Here is a 10,691-nt window from a genome sequence, read left to right as displayed (position 1 = left end):
AAACACCTTGTAATCGCATCCTGTGGGTTGAGGCTAGTCCTGTAAACAAATATGCCGACATACAGAAGGCAAACGTGCACAGGGAGAAACTAGAGCGAACGTTGCTCATACTAATTATGCAAACACCAGTACAGGTGTTGTCTATATGTGTTTGTGTGTGTGTGTGTGTGTGTGTGTGTGTGTGTGTGTGTGTGTGTGTGTGTGTGTCAATATCGATGTGCTTTCACCAGTCCGCATATTATTATTATTATTATTATTATTATTATTATTATTATTATTATTATTATTATTATTATTATTATTACTACTACTACGACTACTACTACTACACTGGTATAGTACCAATTTGGATACAGTTACTTCCGCAGTAGGTTCGTTTTCTATTTTGTCAGAGGTAGGATTTTAAACAGACGTCCAATACCCGTTTTAACTCTGTGGATTTAAATTTGGACTCGGTACAGGGGTTGTAAAAGTACTGACATAGGACAACCAATATTTACTGGTTTGTGGTTTATGTTTGTAGTCTGTCTGTGTGTGAGAATATTATCTGCAGCAGCACTCAAGTATTTTGAAAAAAATGTATGCTTCATAATCTTCACCCACCATGCACACGCTTTTAACTATGACTAAATGAAAAGGAATTTTAAACAATGCAATTACTCATTCACAACTTAGCTTTAAGTGAATCATGTTTTATGAATATATTGTCTGATTGAAGTGTTTTGATGTTAAGAGTAATATATTCCACAGGAGATTCACTATAAGATATTATCTCATTGAGGCCTTTCATGGATAAACCATTCAAAATAAATAAATAAACTGGTATGTAAGGCACTGCCTTCACTGATGTTATCATGTGGAACAGACCTATATTCCAGCTGTAATAGTTTATTCCCTTTAGTGACTGGTTAATTCAAGTTTGACTGCAGTTTTCTGTCCAGAAGAATATGATTATTTTATACAGCCAAAGTGTTGTACAAATGAATTATAATATGCATTAGTTACAGTAGGTCTAAAAAGACAAATTAAATTTATCATTCCTGATGCATGGGGCCATTCTGGCGGTATTGGAAATAAATCCTATTTAATTTTCAATTGTAAAGGGGTAAAAGTCAGGTACTCCAGTACATTGTACATCTCTAGAATTAGCGTGTCCCACATGTCAGACATTATAGGCAAAATTGTTAATATTTTTTATGTCTCACTATTTCTTTCAGGAGTGAAATGTCTTCAAGTAAAAAGGAACACATTCAGATAATTTTGACGTGTGGTACAGATAGTCAGTAGGTGGCTGCCTGATTTAACAGAAAGCGTCCTAATCAGCATGGCATATGATATTGCCAACGATGTCCGATTTATAGTACTAGAAAGTCAGTAGTGTCTTAATAGAAACACATTAGTCGTGCAAATCAACGATGGGTACTTCTTTCAAGACACTACTGACTTTCCCATAATCCAGGCAGCTGTCAAACTTGACTTAGTTTCCAAGTAAAGATTAAACTGCATGGATAAAATTCCACCTTTGGGTAATGCTGCCTCAGAATGCCCCAGAGCCTGACCCCTTCTTTCATGCCTGACGCAGTGTCACGACAAGGATTGGTAATGGCTGGCTGGTTGCTGTGACGTGCAGAATATAGAAAGTACCAGGGTGAATGACATGAAAAATTAAAGAACAAACATCTATAGCACAATTAATGAACATCTCACATCAATGTGGTTCAGTAATGGGGGCTTTCAAGAAACCTGGACAGGGTTTATTTTAATAATCCCTAAATATTGGATCCCTGACCAGTAGTTGAAGAGGAGGTGAACTATCTCCATCCAGTTTTCCTCCTTGGAAGCACAAGGGCCAATGCAACACTCCCTTTGGGCACACTAAGACCAGCAAGTTCCATCTAATCTTGTGAGATGTTGCAACAAATCAAGTTAAAATACAGATGTACTCAAAGGCCAGATATGATGATTTTTTACTCAGCAGTCAGTGGATTTTACAATAAAATGTATTATGTAGTTGTTTGTAAGCATGATTTGGCAGTGCTGTTTCTGAAATCGATTTATACTTTCCAGCAGCTTTGTTTCCGCTTTCTCATAGATTATATGAATAATTTAAATCTTATGTATATAAAACGCTGAAACAAAGACTTTAATAGAACAATATGATGTTGCCTTTTTTACTGTGGTCCAGCAGGATAGGATGTGTTCCATCTAAAGTGATTTTTTCACAATGGTCCATTAATAACAAGATGAAAGTGGCATGTGTAGGAGATGGTTTGATGTTGTACCCTGGGCCCCAGTCTCTCCACACTAGCTTGCTCCCAAATCATGCCTGATTCTGACTCTTGGCTCAAACTGAAGATGTCAGTGGAGCAGGCAGCCTCTTAATGGCCCTTCCAGTGATGTTACATTCCACAGGAGCAAGCATTCTGCGATATACTGCATAGCAAGTACAGGAGTCAACCCTCAGCAGACCTTTACAAAACGGAAGGGGGCAGCCACTGGCCTGCCAACTCAACTTTATCTTAACATAGTCTTTGTCTAAAACCAACGGCTGCTGTTGAGCTCTCCTGTGATGGAGATTGACTGAAGAGCAGAGGTTATGAACTCAGCAAACTGAGGTCAGTGTTAGTTAGAGAGGTTAAACACTCAGAAGGCACCAACATGTTGGTCAGTGATCACTGCCACTTACACAAAACACCCTATACAAGAAAAGTTATATTATTGCAATAGCCATGAGTTGTGCTGAAGAAACCATTAGAAAGCAACAATATTACTATCAATTACAACACAATGAATTTGTGATACATAATGCACACTGAGGCTGTATTGGTTTATACAGTCATGTAAAAATATGAAAATGTGAACAATTTGTACCAATCTGCCAGATAACAGTAACATGTGGCAGGGTTACAGGCGACTAGGTATCACAAGACACATCTCAATCCCCATACAAGATATTATGTAAGGAAGCATCACAAATCGTAACAGCCCTAGTGTGTGGTGTAAGGGATGTGGGAAAAAAAGTTATTGTCCCTGTTACACAAGACCGGAAGGCAGTCTGCCATCGAAAGCCTGACAAAAATAAGTTCAAGCACTTACTGGAAATACAGTAGGTGGTATCCCTTTGCAGTGCGGCTCTCACATCACACAAATATGTGATTTCAATCATTATCCTTCTAGCAGCTTTTAAAAATGACCAGATAATAAAGCAAACAATAAATGCTTCACTAGCATTAAAGACTTGTGAGTTGTTGTCAGTTGTTCTGTTGCTGTGGGTGGTCAGGGTGAGTATCCTTCCTGCTGGGTCTGGTGTTGGACTCCTGTAGGGAAGGGGCTGGCTTTATATTCCAGCACAGTTACTGCACTAGGGCCACGCTTGTTCATCAAGGTTTGTTTCCTCAGGGGAATCTGTGCTTTCCCAAGCCAGCCCCTTTTAATCCACTGACAAACACCCGGCAGAGCAAACAGCTCAGAGGCAGAGCTCACCCTTCACTTCAAACATTGAACCGCTTAAGACACTTCAAACAAGGCCTTACTCACATATTTATTACCTGAAAGGAAGAAAAAAAACATATTTGTAACCCTATGGACATTTTTTAACAAAGGAGAATTGGAATTGTATTATGTGTAGACCTCTCGGGATTTAACTTAATCTCCACTACACCATTAATTCTTCTCTACTAGTCAGGTTTGTAGGCAATTTAACATTAATATTTAATGCTTTAATTGAGGTCTGGACCAAATAAAACTCCCAAGCTTCCTGTTGTTTTAAAGTCTCTCTGGGCTCACTTACCAGTACATCACACCGCAAGCACCAAATTATCATACATGCCAACAGTCCTTATATGGTCAGGACAGTCCCGATTTCCTAGCAAATGTCCCACGTCCTGATGCATAGGAAGAAAGTCCTGATATTTACCCATAAAAAAAAATAATTTATTCTCCACAGCAGAGTTAGTGAAAACCACATGCTGTGCTCTATGTGCGGCTGACACATCTGTTGATCATTAACTTATACAAAGGTAAGAACGCTTCATTATGTCTATTTTTACTGTCATGATGGTTGTGTGGTGTTGAGTTGGGGGATACATCTATTATATGATAATGAGTGTTTTTTGCGTATGACCCCCCCAGGGGATGAGCGTCCCACTGAGAAGTTTCCAAATGTTGTCAAGTATGAATATTTTACAGCAGCTACACAAACATGAATAAAACAAATGTGGCTATAATTCTTATATATATATATATATATATATATATATATATATATATATATATATATATATATATATATATATATATATATATAATAAACTGTTAACAACTACCTTACTAACATCTACATTTCTTGTTAATGGTTAGTTAATATATAGTAACCTGTTTAGAAACTATTAAAAAGTACACTGCTGTTGTCTTTAAAAACACCTAACACATGGCATGATTGATTCACAAAGTGGAGAGCTATTGAATATAGAGCAACCAACCAGAAAGCCATAGAAGAAGAGAGTAACCATGATCCTGTGTTGGGTGTTACTGTAGTTTGTGTCATGTTCACAGGGAAGCAGATAGCAAACTATCTAAGAGATTGCATGGATAAGTCAGTGGATAAAAAGAGCTGTGGCTAAAAGATAGGATGATAGTTATATATAAGAAAACCAAAAAAAAAAAGAGCAATGAGTAATCCAAACTGAAGTTGTTTTTAGTGCAAATGGAGTGGCAGTAAATGCAAGTGAGCTGTCAGTACAAACAAACCCATTCATGATACATTCCTTAAGTTATATTAAATTAGGCAGTAAGATTGAAAATCAATGCTATCATTAACAACACTAACATTTAAAAGTACATTTTTAAACAAAAAAGGTGATTGAAGAATAAATATGCAAATTCTGGACGTGCAGAACATGTGGAATTGCCTATCCCGTTAAGACCCTGGTATAATTATAACATTGAACATCCCTAATGTGAGTCAGGTTTACTGGTTTTCTTTCTTAGTTGAACTACTATATATTGAAGGATCTAGACCAGTTCTAACACGTTGCAGAACACCTTAAATGGCCTGTTAGCTGGGTTGAATGAAGACACTTTTTTTTAGTACAAGTGTAGTCAAACATCTATAAAATAACACTTGTTAACAAGTTGAATATCCTGGTAAAGGCTATAGAAAAGTCAAGCACAGGTTAGATTGGAAAATGACAGATGTGTTAAAAGTTAACGGAGAACTTTTCTCTCCTACTGGTTAATTGAATTTTATTGTGAAAATATTTACAATTTACACACACACAAAGAAAATCATAAACCAGCAATTACATTCCTTATACCACATGCAATAACTTCTGAGTGACCTAAAAACCAGTGCTGGTAATTGCTAATATTTTCAATATGATAAGCTCTAATGCTGAAACAGTGAAACTGTTGTTATTATTGAGTACAAATGTGTTATGGACAATGACAGCTATGCTGTAAATTGAAAGTCCAGATCCTGCCAAGAGCTTGGGAGTCTCCCTCACCTGCACTACAGTGGAATACAGATGTGAGGTGGGGAGCTTTGGACCAATGTGCTGCCCATTCCTGAGCCAAACAGCATTGAACGCAGGACTCCAGATGTGAAAGACGACAAGAGATGTTTTAATGCCGGAGAGTCCCAAACGCGTCTGGAATTTCATCCTGTAGGCCAGCCATGGATCTCTCCCTCATGGTTATGGTCATTTTTGGCTTTAATTATTCTCTTAGGTACCACTCGCTGTGAAATGTTGTTTTTATTCTGTTTTATCATTTTTTAATACCTTTTTATTGGACCACAAGGAGCGGTATTAAATTAGTTGTCAACTCAGCTTCCAATTATTATTATTTTTTTTAATGTAAGGAAATGCCTTTAATGGACATGCCCGTGTTTCAGTAAATTAATGTAAAAAAAAAAGGAAGGATTCCATTAGCCATCCCTGTGTTGTGGCATTCTGAGTGTGCAGTGCGAAGATTTTAAAAAGGGGCTTGGTTTAAACACAAGTTAACTGCACAATGTTGCTGAGTCATTTGAACATTATTTAGAAATTATAATTGGCAAGAATACTAAAAACAATATAAACAGACCAAGCCTTCCATTTGTAGATGCTCGGTCCTAAATGGAAAAGAACAAAAATTAAACTTTATTTTTGTGGGATTTGAATCCAATTTAATTTACACATGCCACCCTTAAACAAATGACAGCAGGTTAAAACTTAAATGCTCTTGATAATTTGGAATACTGACAAGAAGGAAAAGACGAGTTTCATTCCTTTATTGCTTAATACTGTATATCATCGTTTGCACTGAAATGGTCGCACAAATAGCACAAATAGCTTTCAGGAATCCAAAGCAGATATCAGAGAAAAAGAAATGTGAAAAGCAGCAATAGGAAACCTACTCTGCTTACCGCTGTAGTCAGGTGCTCTACGGTCAGCTTACAGCACCCCACACACTGCATTCTTCATGGTTAAGCTTTGGATAGCAAATAAGCCTGTGTTTATTTGCCATCAGAAATTGAATATTTTCAGCCATAGTATGAAAAAAAAAAATCTTATTATCTTGTATTCTCTTATTTTAGACCAGGGGTGGCCAAACCTGGTCCTGGAAAGCCACAATCCTGCAGGTTTTCTGGGTCTCTAAATCATCAATGACCAAAGAACTAGGAAACATGTTAGTGTTGACCAATTAAGAAAACAATTGGTGTAATTAAGTAATTGAGAACTCAGGTGGAATGAAAATCGGGTGGAATGAAAACCAGAAGACCCTGCACCTCTCCAGGACCAGGATTAGCCACCCATGTTTTATACCCTGCTATTGCCCCTTGATACAAGACCACTAACAAGGCTGTGATCTTTCCCAGTCTTTTTTGGACTGACAGCCTTTGAGGGATAACTGTCTGCACTTTGGAATATGCTGTCCTTTGAATTTCAGCAAACACATTCCATTGGCTCCCACCGGCTTACTACTAGGTAGTCTAGTTTGTTATTACAGTGTTTGGAAATTGTCATTATCCAAGGTTTGTTAAAAGATTGCTGTGATTTAAAAAAAACATTTTTAAGTATGTTTGTCTGAAGACATTGCGCAAAGGATGGTATATAATTAATGTGTAAATATTAGCTTTATTGTTGCTATTATGAAAAGTCAAACACATATCAGCATCCCTCACAGCTCCATTGAGGTTCCTCAATCCTACCACTAGCAGGAAATTCCCACTACTAGTATTTACTGGAAGTATTAAAAAAAAAACACCACTTAAGAACTTATTACTGCTTTCCTTATTTAAACCACTACAGCCTTCTGCTTCATGGTCACCACCCAGCAATTACTAACGTCCAGTATGCTCCTACAAGCATTGTCAAGTAGGACAGAGCAGCTAGCTGGATTCCAGTTGCCACAGGCAATAAACCTAACAGGTGTCTGTGAGTGAAAACTGAGCCCATGTCCCTCCATATGGCCACCTCTTTGTCATCACACGAGCACTGCTGATTCAAAGAAAATGCCTACAGTAGCAACAATAAGAGGGCAGGTACTCTCTTTCTCTCTCTCTGTAACACTCTGCACACACTCCCAAAATACAGAGCAGCCCTGTCACTGGTAATAAAAAAAATCATTCAATGAAGATGTACAGATACACATACATCTGCACATAGGTTCATTGGCATCCATGCACACTCACTTACTGTATTTGCATAATGTGCTGTGTGCACGTAAAAGACATTCAGAAACGGCACTCGCACGTACTATGAATACCAAAGTTAGCAGTTAGAACTCTGGGTTTGTTCTACAGCAGTACGAATTCTTCAATTCAATCTTACTGGTTCAGCAGCCAGGCAGCTAGGCTGGTCAGCAGGCTGCATTTTGTTATCATGGGTAACATTGAGGTTTCAGTGTAAACTGCCTACTTACCTTGGCAGACCCCAAATATAACAAGGAAGGTCGGTCTGTTACCAATGTGTGCTGCTGACTGTGTTCCTGGCACAGTTTTAATAGTGGATGCACGTCTTTTGAATAGCTGAGACTGTTTTAAAAATGTCCCCCAATGCCCAATTATCCCAACAGCTGCCGAGCTCCCTTCTGTTTCATAATCTCATTGTGTTTTCATGTTTCTGAAAGGCAATGCCTGTCCCTCTCTTGGCCCACTTCTGTGAAACAGGATCCCCTCAGAAAAAGGGGCATCGGCTTTCAGTCCTTTCTTATTTTTTTAAATCACACTTCCCTGCAGGTATTAAAGGCTTGTATGAAAAATGAGAAATTATTATTATTTTTTTTAAAGACAGCAATTCTATTACAGAAGCACAAAGATGAAAAAAAATACTAAAAACCAGCCCACCTCCCAAATGCTACCTCCAACTTAAGTTCTGAATGTTAGTCCGTCCATCATAAGTGTCCATGATAACAAAAGTCCTAGGAGGCCACCTATATACAAAGACCACCTGTCAGGATTCACTGCCACTCGACCCTCCCAGCTTCAAACATGTACAGGTCAAGGACCTTCTTTAAATAAGAGCCACCTGTCCATACTGTTCTCCGGCACACTTTCTAACATTGCTTGCCACAAGGCAGGCACCGAGATGCTAAATCCTCCTTTCCAGTTTGTCCTGTTTGCTCATTGCCAGATTTATAGTACAGCATGCTGGGATAGAGGCAGGTGACATAACCCCAAAGATCAGCTAGGATTGGAAACAAAGGCACTGGCAACCAGTACTGAGCCCTAACCAGCAGGCAGTGCATTGTCCATATGGCTCATAAAGACCACCTAGCTGGGGACCTGTTTTATTAGTTCATAAATATTCATCTCCCCAAGGTGCGTGGTAGCTATCACCAACTGACTTTACTGGCAGAGTGAAATTGGGTATTGTAAAAAAGACTGTCAATATAATTCAACATATCCAGAGCCTAGCTAGCCAGGAAAGCAACAACAAGGATGACCCTAGTGTATTTCCATGAATGATCTGTGCACTGGAGAAAAGCCAGAATCTGCAAGCCAGATTTCTTAGATAGGATGATGCAAGCCAAATGTAGAGACAGAGAAGGATTCCCAATTTAAAATGGCGATTAAAACAGTTCATGTGCATGGATTAAGACCTGGACTGAGTTACAACTGATCTGGCCTAGAAGGTGGCAAAGCTTTGTGTTATTAAAGTGGGATCCAAGCTGTACAGAACAGTTTTGGCTTTAGACAACAGGCCATTACTTGATTCAGCACATGTAACAGACGTTGGGGTCATCAGGCTGGTGTCAAACAAGTATTTTCTTTGCTGGGACGGTTAATGAGGTCGTTGCTCCTCAAACCATGTGAATCTCAACAGCTTCATTTCAGAACATTGTTGTTGGGAGCCAGCAGAACACACATTGTGAACTTTGTGAAAACAATAATAAATAAATTAATAGTCCTATGCATCCGATCTGGTCTATAGAATGGTAATACTGAAAAAAAAACAGGTTCTTAGCAGACCATTGCATAAAGGGACTTTCATAGGAGTGGCTGTGCGGACTGCCCTGTAAAAAATACCAAACCATCTCAGTCATATCCTCCTCTCGATTCTTAATAATGTCCAATCAATTCCCCGCCCCCCACCCCCACCCCACGTTGGTAAGGGTGAATCTGGTACATTCTCTGTCTTAACCTTTTGAAATGAGCATCCATGCTGTTAATTGAGCTACCCGAAATACACCTCAAAATAAATCAAACGAATGAGTCCCATAGATGTTTCTGGGACGCACACTCCCAGGTACCGAAGGAGTAGGAAGATAGGGTTTATCAGTAGCACAGCAGACACCAATCCCTCATTCATTCTTTGTAGGAACAACCAGAGGCGGTTCTACTGTCTCCAAGTCAGCCCCACTGACGCAATTCAAAGAACCCCCATTTATAATCTTGAGAAAAAAATAAAGTCCTGCGTCACTGTAACTGGGATGAGAACAGCCTTTGTCTGACCATTTTAATGATGTATAAGTAGGTGCATATAAAAAAAAAACTAGCTCCACGAACAATCACAATTAGCTAACCATGACTGATTTTTTTTTTTTTTTTTGCATATTATATTTTTTATTTTCTCAATTGCAAACAATTGCAAACAAAAAGGTTCAGACAAATACATACAACGTAAATAGTACACCAGTACTTAAACAAACAAACAAAAAAATCATGTAATAACTAAACCTCTACAGGTCCCATGCCCACCCAAGAAAAAAAAAACCACAAACCAGGACAGGGTCTCCTCGCTGCCATCTACTATAAAATCATTGCCATTTTGAGAGTGTTCATCTAATAAGTCCCCCTGTCCTTAGCCAAGACGTATGTGAAGACCAACCCTGTAAAAGTGTTCTGGTTTGTGTTTGAGATTGTAGTAAATGCGATCCAGTGGGATACAACTAGACAACTCACTGCGCCATTGCGTTATTGTTGGGGGTTGAGCAGATCTCCACTGAACTGCTATACATTTCTTGGCTGCACACAGTGCTAAATTTTAGTATTTTTTTTTCTGAAAACTGTCATCCATCTCGAGCAATATTGAGCATTTCTGCTAATAAGAGACCAGTCTTCCAGGCTAATTTCTTCCTCTACATCCTCCTACCACTGTCTACGGAGATGGTCAGTACTGTTAGGGAGATAAGCCAACACTGAGTACAGTGTAGATATAAGTTTAGATGAGCTCACTGACTCTAAATACCTTCTCTAAGCTTGAGGC

This window comes from Acipenser ruthenus, chromosome 10 (assembly GCF_902713425.1).
Source record: "Acipenser ruthenus chromosome 10, fAciRut3.2 maternal haplotype, whole genome shotgun sequence".
NCBI classification, from domain to species: domain Eukaryota; kingdom Metazoa; phylum Chordata; class Actinopteri; order Acipenseriformes; family Acipenseridae; genus Acipenser; species Acipenser ruthenus.
The sequence above is the reverse complement of the archived record's forward strand: the minus strand, read 5'-3'. Positions refer to the sequence as shown.